General features: G+C 34.0%; 1 pseudogene; it reads left to right on the top strand.

Moving 5' to 3' along the window:
* The first annotated feature begins 271 nt into the window (after window positions 1–271).
* Window positions 272–828, top strand: LOC140857994 (uncharacterized; annotated as a pseudogene).
* The last annotated feature ends 9,921 nt before the right edge of the window (window positions 829–10,749 follow it).

The raw sequence follows: 10,749 nt of genomic DNA, 5'->3' as shown, positions 1-10,749 counted from the left end.
TGGAATATGGAGTCATTCAAAGATTGGTTATCGAGCCACTACTATGTTTGCAACTCCACCCCCAGGGAATGGGCCCCTATCCCAATACCAAGTGTGGACTTCAGGCCTCTAACCTGGCTATTTGATCCCCCGTCTCTCCCACCACTATTATATCCTTGGCTATAATTATCAACATTCCAATTTTCGTTATGTCTTAGAGATCTTTTCATCTAAAACAAGTGAGTGGGTGAAGACTACAGTTCATCCTCCCAAATTTTACACGAGCTATGACATGGTTGAAGGAGGTGTTTTCTTCAATGGAATTTTCCATATGCTAGATTGTAAAAAAAAATTATTTTGGGTGTTGATGTTGATAAGGGGGATATCTACTGTAAAGTCAAGCTACCAGGAAGAAGGAAATGTCGTAGGCATTTCTATGGGTATCTTCGTCTTCCTATTATTACACTAAAAGAGTGCAATGGGTACTCTGGGGGTTGCTTGCATTAAATGATGGAAGATGAGGATGACATAATAGTTTGGATTTTGAAGAACTATGATGGACATAATGATTGGGTCTTGAAACATAGTATTCATATCAAAGCCAAGACGGAGAGACATAATGTTGAGTATAAACATCGCTTTGTTTGTCATAATGGCTATCTTAGTATTTTAGCAGTTCATCCAGATGTGGATGTTATTTTCTTTCAACCCCAAGAAAAGATCCTTTGGTACCACTTGAGCAGTGGTAGATCAGAAAAAATTTTCAGCTTGCCTTATGAAAACCTGCATGGGGTTTTTGTTTACTCCCCTTGCTTTTTAAAAGGCTTATTGCAGGGTGAGGGAGCCTAGTAGGAGGGTCATGTGGTGGATTTCTCACATCCTTGATCATTTGCAGAAGATTTTGATCGACGTCATACAAGATTATAACTATGTTCATTTGTAGATGATCTCTTGTATTCCCAGGTTGCTACTGTAGCTTGGAGCTTAGAGATTCATGCATGCAGTACATTTCTAGTTATACCTACAAAATTTGAGAAAGATTTTGGATTTAATATGTTGTCTTGTATAATTTTATATTTCATCCTACTAGGTATCGTTTGGTAAGTTTGAAATTAATTATTTGCTTGCTTACTAGATGATCTTTCGGTTCGATGTCTTTTGCATTTCATTTTCTTTCCTAAACTAAGAACCATACATGGGGATGGAGGACTGACTCCATATGTTCAAAGAAAAAGAGCAAGGGAAGCTGGAATTCATTTCATCTATTTTATTCTCTTAGTGTTAGATGCTTGAAGAGGTGCAAAGGAAAAACATGGTAATAGAAGGGCTAATAGTCTGTTCCTATGATTTTTGAACTTGATCTTTATCTTAACCAGCAACTATTTATTTTGAAATACTCAATTATTAATTTGATGAAATGATATGGCCATTCAGTTAGCTGATTGACTCTAAAATGTCCATACCTAATTGTTCAATAGGCATCCAATTTTCCACTGGCTCTATTAGGCCTTTGTAAAGCTGATGTTAGCTCAATTTGGCTTTCGGAACTTCATAATAATCTGCCATCTAATTATCCTCTCTGTAGATATGTGTGGCTTTGAAGATCTACATGGATCTTTTAAGCTACCACATATATCGGAGTTGAGGAATGTACCTTGGAGTTTTAGCAAAGAATGTACTAATCCAAGTAATGATAGTCATAAAGTCATCCACCAGCTAGATTTGTGCTCTTCTTAATTTAAACAGCATGCCTTCCTAAGCTGTAATATATATATAGCTCGGCATAAGGAAGAAAGCAAAAGGGTAACTAGTTCTTGGTAGTGTAAAGAACTTTTGCAGCCTCTGATAACAAAGCTAGTAGCTCCGGCTTCTATAACTTACTCATAAATCCATCAAGATTCACCCTCGGAACTCCAAGGGGAAGTAGAATTTGGAATATCTGAGATCAAAGTAGAACACAAAATGCAGGATTACTCAAGTGATTTGGAATAGATTTGAAGTACTCCTTTTGATAAATCAAAAAATAATCACTAAATTGAGGATCTCCTTACCGCCTCATTAGAGAAAGTAGACTTTTCCTGATGCAATTTGTCATTCCCAGCCAACCATATATACCGGCTAGCCACCGCCAATAAAACTTTTGATTCTTTCTGGACATGAGAATTTGCCAAGGTGGAGAAGAGAGTTTATAGATTGAGGAATGTACGCTTTAGCTTTGTACTATTGCAAACCCCTCCATGCAAGCTCTTGATTTGACTTGATTTATTAGTAAGCCTGAAAAATTAATAATAGTTGGTGATGGAAAAAAAGTCACCATAAAAATGCTTTGTATATAAGTGATGCAATATTTTGTTATCAAATGGTAATTATACATGATTTTTAACTTTTTAAAAAAATAAAAATAGGCAATAAAAAATCAACATCACTAAATGCATAAAAGTTTAATGGCACAGTATATTGCACCATGATTTCATCTCTTGCTTATCAAAAGAAGTTGATACTCCAATCCCACTTCTAACTTTGATGAAATTTCATGCACCTCTTTTTGGTTCAATCTTAAGCTATAAAGCATTAAGATCTTTTTCTTTTTAAGGTTCAATTCAGTATCTTATTTTGATCCCAGTGATATATATATGATAGAGAGAGAGAGAGAGTCTACACTCCATTTAACCAGATCGAGGGGCAAATTCAGTCACCTCCAGAATCATTTAATCCGCATAGATCCTAAATTGTCCAGCTTTCCACTTTACCATTAACGGACTGTCCATCTCTTAATCTAATCATTTTAGATGATCACTCTCCCAACACCACAATAGATTAAAAAAAGAAAACATTTCCTTAAATGCTCACCACTCTCCCATGGCCATGTTAGAGCTTTAAAAAAGAAAAAGAAAAGAAGACATGTAATTAAATGTCAGGACCCATATAACCTGTCCCTCATTCTCATCATCTCAAAACAACACTCTCTCAACGCCACATTGGATCTTAAAAAATTTAAAAAATAGATTTATTAATTACTAGGACCCATGTCTGTGCTATTTATCTATCTCTATACAACTTACATGGTTCTCTTAAGCTACCATATATCTCTAAATTGGGGAATGCGCTTTAGAGCTTTAGCAGAGAATCTATTGATCCAAGTGATGATAGTCATAAAGTCATCCTCCAACTAGATTTGGGCTACTTCAAATTTAAGCACAACAGTGCAAAGGCCTTCCTAAGCTACATATAGCTCACATTATAAGATTATAGTTTTTTAATGGTATCAAAAGTCATCACAAAAAGGCCTAAATGTTGCCACTAAAACTGATGATTTATACCTCATCATCATAAAAGCTCATACTATATATGGTAATTGAATACCATCACTAATACACAAACAAGTAGTGACGTGAATTATTACTACTATAACTCCTACTTTTTATGATAATACTGTATGCCACTTATGAACTAACTTATCTATGATGATATTTGTTATAACTAAATATGAAACTAATGGTGACAACCTATTGGTGTCACTGATACTCAATCTTAACTAGTAATACTTTTTGCAACCATTAAAGGCATTACTTTTTAGTGATAACAAGTATCAATATTGTAACAAAAAAATATAACATTAATAGTAGTAGTCATCACTATAAATATAATTTTAATTATAAAGCAAGAAGGAGATTCTTATAGGGAGGGAGTAACCTAAATTGTAGAAAGCTTAGCTTGATCAACTGGGAGCAAGCATATCATCCAAAGGCTTATAGAGGTTTCGGCTTTGCAAACCTCCGTCTTCTTAACCATTGCCTACTCACGAAGTGGTGGCGGAGATATCACCAGGAGCCCCAAAGGCCATGGAGGCAATTAGTGAGTAGAATTTATTTTGAAATCAAGCCATCGAGTCAAGTTTCCTATGACCGACTCAGCTACACCTCAAATATATGGAAAGATATTCAAAACCAGGCACTGATTCTATAGCAATACATATGTAAGCTTGGGAAATGGCTGCTGCTCTGCTTTTTAGTATGACTCATGGATCAACAAGGAACGTCTCAAGGATCTCTTCCCATCTTTGTTCATTATTTCTAAACAACCCCAAGCTTCGGTGGCTTGCATATTTAAACTACAATTAGAAAGAAACAAAGTTTTCTACGCCCTGAGCCCAAGAGGGGAGATTGAGTTCCTAGCCTTAAAGAAGATGTTAAACTCTTTAACCCTTTCAACAGAAGCTGACAGGATTGAGTGGAGATGGTGTCCTTCAAAGAATTTTTTAGCTAAAAATAGTTTTAATTTTGTTAGTCATACAGGGGTTACATCCTTCTTTGCAGAAATTGTATAAAAACTTCTATTACCAAAAAAAATAAAAATTTTCAACTGATTAGTATTCCACAACAGAATTTTAATAGGAGAGATTTTTAAAAAGAAGTTGCAAGGGCTAGCTATATGCATCATGTGTGTGGAAGCTGAGGAAACAGCAAACCATCTCTTTGCAAGATGTTCCTTCACTCGCTTAGTTTGGGCTCAGCTTTCAGAAGCATTACATCTCCCTCCGATCCCTAATTCCATTGAAGATCTTTGGTCTACTTAGAGAAACACCATGTCAAGTAAGATAAATAGACATACAAAAGATTGTTTATTAGCTACTGTCAACTGGTGCTTGTGGTTAGAAAGGAACAACAGAGTTTTTAAAAGAGAAGCGACATCTCCCATTTCTATCATCTACCACACTATTTTTTTGCTACAAAGTTGGACATCAACAAACACAAAGAAGAGTCAAGCCGCAATCCTAGTGATGCTGGAAGGACTTAGAAGATTCAGGGCCTCCCACCGACTGTTACAAATTTGAAAAAAAAAAAAATAATAACTTGTTGGAGGGTGCAACCTCATTTCATTTCTTTGGTCTCTACGACAGGCACATTTCTTGCTTGGGAACTTTAATCTGACCACATCCTCAACATGGGTTTTGGTCCCTTTGAATGTGAACCCCTTGCCTTTGTAACTATGCAATATTTTGGGCCAATGACATTGCCAAACGTTGATGAGTCCTCATCGTCGATGTTGGGACCAAAAATGAGCCCATTTGTAAATACTAAACTATTTTATAATAAATTACTGGATGGATCATCCTCCCTTTCTCATCAAAAAAAATATAATTTTTTTATTGCTATTTAAACTTTTATGATACTCTTTTTTTTTCACTTATGGATCCATAATAGCCATCTCTATTTGTACCATTCATTGTAAATGGAATTTATTTTATTGGAGTGCATAATAACCATATACAAGTTATGAAAGCTATATTCGTTTACATAGTTGTAAAATCTTCATAAAAAATCAAAATATGCATCATCCAATAAAAATGTAGATTCAAATCTATGCTTATCCATCTCTAAAAACTTTGTAATATCAGTCTTCATCTAAATTCTAGTTGTAAGTGCCAAAAATAACATAAGCCAAGATTTATTTCCTTAATATATCAACTAGCAAATAGCAATTGCTAAGTATGTAACCAAAAGGAGTAGCATCCATTTATCATCCAACGAAACTTAATCATCCACTGGATCCCTACACAACAAAGAATAAAGAAATATATCAATTAACTTAAATGCCAAATCTAAGCTATGAATGAATTTATCATGCAAGCTTAAGATAAAATTATAAAAGTTATAAAAGAAAACTAACTAATTAATAATGTTATCTACTCTAAGCCTCTCAGCCTCTTGCTCTAATGTATTTGCATGGTTCAAGATATCCTCTTTCTCATGAAGTCTTTCTTTATTATAGAAGCTTGAGAGCCCTCCTTTTAATCCAATGCACCTTGTATAGCCTGACTTTTTTCCTAATACAATAGTAGAGTATTCAACTAATGGCATTTATGCAATAGTTTTCTTGATGTGTTTCAACCATTTCTGTATTAATATATAATAATTAATAGAAGGATATAATAACTTCTAGATTAATTAAAAAACTCAAAAAAAAAAAGGTTATACTCCCATATATGAATCAAAATTAGAGATATTTGAATCCAAATAGTATTCTCCTTTTTTTTTTACAAAAAAATATATACATACTAGTATTTTTGAAAGAATAGTGCCCTATAAGCCAATCATATAGATGATGCGATGGGACTATTCTGTGTATCTTTCTACTCATGTGTATGATATTGATTATTTTATACATTTATGAGGTATTGCATTTCATCATTTGCTATATCATATTTATGATTATGATGAGTCCTATAGATTAGGGTAATAGTTTTAGAGTCATGATGAGATCATGCTAGCGAGATCTAAAATCTTAATAGCCCCAGTCTAAAATATTTTTAGTCGAAGGATCATCGAGTCGAAGATCGATGATACTGGTAAGACTGGTACACCCTATGTATACTCGATAGAGAGGATGATTAATCTCATAATCACTTATGTGGTGACACTAATACAGGGATGTAGGTGCTCATTGGAGAATAAGTTCAATGAACTGATCCACAGGAAGAACATCGGATGGAGCCTTATCAGCATATCAAAAGATGGTTCTCTAATGGGAGTGGTGTAAGTGATCCTTAGACCTAAGATCATCATGGTATCTTATGTATGTGGATCCATACTTTGGTTTATACTCTAGCATGACTCTTTAAGACATGTGTGGGGTATTTTGAGTGTGGTGAAGTATGCATAGAGGTTGTAAGTGGTCAACAAAAAATCAATCACTCCTTATAAGAGGAGAGAATATCCTATATAGTCTCATATGATGATGACTCAGAGAGTCTATGGTTAGAGTAGGGTTGAATATTAGAAAGAGTTTCTAATGGTTCATCAATAAAGTCATCATTATCAAATCGAGATATATATGGATAGATATTTGGGCTTGACATGATTTCATGCCTATGGCCTATCTAAGATGTTGTGTAATCAAAGGATTGAATTACCTAGTAACTCACCATGGAAAGATATTTTTAGTATTCCATCAAATTTCATATCTTCTGAATAGTCATGACATGTTGCTAAATGTCAATTTTGACTTGTAAGTCCTTATAAATGAAAGAGTTTAATTCAATAATTTAATTAGAAAGGAGTTCTAATTAATTGGTGCCTTTGGATTGAATGTGTCTTGAACCTAATTGGATTATGTGCACTTGAACCTGGACCTACTGCTAGCTAGATATAGAACCCAATAGATCACATACAAAAGAAAATTGATTTAGAACTTTTGATTAGGTCTTGTTGAATCTAATTCAATTAAAGTTTGGTTGAAATCCTAAATAGATTTGAGTCAAGCATGCTCGCACGCATCTAAACCCTAATCCCTAATCTATTTAGATTCATTATTGGCAATGGACTTTGATTAGTCAAAGATCAAATTCTATTAGACTCTTTATCAGATTTTAAATGGTTTAAGTCCTATCTTAGACTGAGTCCAAGGCTTCTTGATTTATGGGCATCCAAGAATTGGATGCATGAAGGATTTAACGCCAATTCACCCACGCGTGAAGGGTTCATGCTAAGAAGGTTATTTTCTTTTGGTTTTTGTGCCTCTTCATAGGAGTCCTTCTAAGAGAAGGAACTCCCTAATGCCTCCTTCTTATCTCAATGTGGAAACCAAAGTGCCAAAGATTGCTTGGTACTACAAGGGAAGAATCCTTCTCTGAGAAGGAAGTATTCACGCCCCTTTGGAGTCCATGCATTTCCTCTTTCTTTTATGTTGTGTGAAAAGTTTTTTTCATGCATCTTAGAGGTTGGTGTGTTCAAGAGTTGGTCGCCATAAATAGTTGTGACAACTTGTCCCTTCTGATTCCTATTAAGTATAAGAGTCCATGTTATTTGGAGAGTTGATCTCTTAGGATTCTTGACACCTTACAAGGAGTTTTTTTTAAGGAAAGAATGCTCACACCCTTTTGGAAGGTGTGTGGCGTCCAAGTGTTGGACACCAGAAGGAAACTCCACACAAAAGAAAGAAGATTTTATATGCCTCCTATTTCATGTGAAGAGGGTCTTCATGCATCTATTTTTGTGCCCAAAGGGAGAAGTCCTTCTGAGAGAAGGACTCCACATCTTATGCCAAATATGGTTTTGTGATGCTGGTTTTCACGTCCAAGTATTGGGTGGTTGGAGGGTGTTTGACACCTTTCATGACTCTTGTTTGAGTCAAGACTTGGGTCATGATTTTGGGCTGAAAAGGGACTGATTTTATAGGAATTTTGTGTGAGTTCCTAAGGTCCAATTGTTGGATAGAAAAAGGTTCAAATGTTGGACAGCAAAAGGGCTAAGTGACATGAAAATTTACATGTCCAAGAGCGAGAAGAAAGGAGTCAGAAAATCAGCAAGAGTTGGTGATACATTGAAAGGAGCTGCTATTGAATTTCTAGAAAAGAAAATTCAATGAATTTGGATTGGAGAGAGTCCTAGATCGAGACTCGTGTGGATCACCATTTGAGGGCATACACTTGGATGCCTCAAGGATACCATTCGGCGGGTAATTCGAATCTTCGAGTATGGTATAACATTTTTTATCACTCTTTTATCTGCTATGTGATTTATGTTTGATTGAATACATCAAGGTGATTTTAGATTTAGGATTCGGATCGCTTGTTTTCAATTGTTGATGCACGTTAAAAAAATTTTTAAATCTATTTCCACTACACATCCTAATCTCAATAATTTCTTTTCCGTTTGAAGTAGACCAACTCCCATTAGATCTATGCCTAGTTAACTCCCATACCATTATAGCATTAGGCAATTTTCCAGTGTCTAGATCTCTCTATTGATAAACCAAAGAATAGCTTTAAAAATAATTTAACTAAGATCTTAATATAGATAAAAAAGAAGCATCTTGCTACATGATAATGGAATAACTAAGTATAAAGCATTGGTCATAATACTTTCTAGTTGAGCCCTTTACAACATCATTAGTAATTATACTGGTGGTATCAACTGAAAAAGTTTGTAGCAATTAGTACAAGATAAAATATGATTTATCCAAAAATAATAATTTTAAATTTTAAAAGATATTTATGATCTATAAATATTTTTATGTCAACTCAAAATGATTATTATCAGTGTGAAAATAAATTTTTCTCTTACTAGTTTTCATAATCAAAAGAAAATTGCATACTACCTAAAGAAATAATAACTAATACTAATGCTTTTATATTAATTAATTCTACATTTAAGGAAAGAAAAAAAATTCCTTCTGAGCATTATATTACTAGTGACAAATGAATCCATCACTAATATCCTTGGAAGTAGTGATGATGCATATATAGCATCACAAATGCACTGAATTGATATTTGTGATAGTAGAATATTGCCACCATTAATCACTACAATATTAGTGATGATGCTATTATCTTCACCTATAGTATATGGTATTAGTGACGATATCTCCATTGCTATCACTATTGTAATAAATATTAGTGATGAAAAATCAAGCTGTCTTTAAAAAATATTACTATTAGTGGCAATGTCTCATATTCGGCACTAAAAGTGATTTTGCCATCAAAATTTTTTACCTATGTTGTCACTAATACTAGACATTTTATGGCAAGAAGTATTATTATTGCAAAAAAAATTCGTATTAGTGACAACTTTGAACAATCATCACAAAAAGCATAGTATTAGTGATGACTCCAGCTAGTTGCCATAAAAAAGTTGCCATTGAAAAAATAAATTCTTGTTGATCAGCATAATTAACAGAGTTAGAGTGTAACCACTTCCTAATAGTGTGGAGATAGTGACCCTTGCAATCTTTAATAACAAAGTTGGCTCCAGCTTCCAAGTTATAGATCCACCAAATTCACATTTAGAACTCCAAGAGGAGGGGATAAGCAAGTGACACTAATACTTAGGATCAAAGGTGGGCACAAAGTGTAGGATTACTCCAGTGCCTTAAAATAGTTTTAAAGGAGTCTTTTGATGAAGTTGGGCATACTTAATCACTAAAAATAAGGATCTCCTTATGACCTCACTGAGGGAAGTATAATTTTTCTAATACAATTTGTCATTTGTAGCCACCCCATATGTACCAACTATCTAATTCAATAAAGCTTTTGATTCTTTCTAGACTTGCAAGTTAGTGAATTTGTGGAGGAGAGAGTTTATAAATTGAGGCATATACTTTTTAGCCATGTATTACTGCCAAACCCCTCCATGCAAGCTCTTGGTTCGACTTGACTTATTAGTGGGTCTAAAATATAATAATAGATGGCAATAAAAACAAAGTCGTGATAAAAAATACTTTGTAATCATGAGTGATGCAATTTTTTGGTTATCAAATAGTAATTATAGATGATCGAAGAAATAAAAAAAGGTAATAAAAAACATCACTAAATGCATAAAGTTTACTGATACAGTATATTGTATCATGATTTCATCTCTTACTTAACAAAATAAAAAAGTTGATACCCCAATATAATCCCTCTTCTAATTGTGATGCAATTCCATGTGCCACTTGTATCTCAAGTAATAAAATCTAAAAATATAATCTTAATACAAGTATTAATGTTTTTTTCTTCTAAAGGCTCAATTTAGTATCTTATTTTGATCCTAATAATATTATATATAGAGAGGGAGAGATGGACTACACTACACAACCAGATTTGGAGGCCAATCCCGTCACCTCCAAAATATCCGATCCATATGAATCCCAATGTATCCAGCCTTCTGTTTTACGATTAATGGACTATTCATTCCTCAATCTAATCATTTTAAACAATTACTCTCCTGGCACTACAAAGGAGGTTTAAAAAGAAAATGTTTCATTAAATGCTGAGCACTCTCCCTCACCACA

This window comes from Elaeis guineensis, chromosome 5, assembly GCF_000442705.2.
Source record: "Elaeis guineensis isolate ETL-2024a chromosome 5, EG11, whole genome shotgun sequence".
Taxonomy (NCBI): Eukaryota; Viridiplantae; Streptophyta; class Magnoliopsida; order Arecales; family Arecaceae; genus Elaeis; species Elaeis guineensis.
Note: the sequence above shows the minus strand (reverse complement) of the source record. Positions and strands in the feature narration are given on the sequence as shown.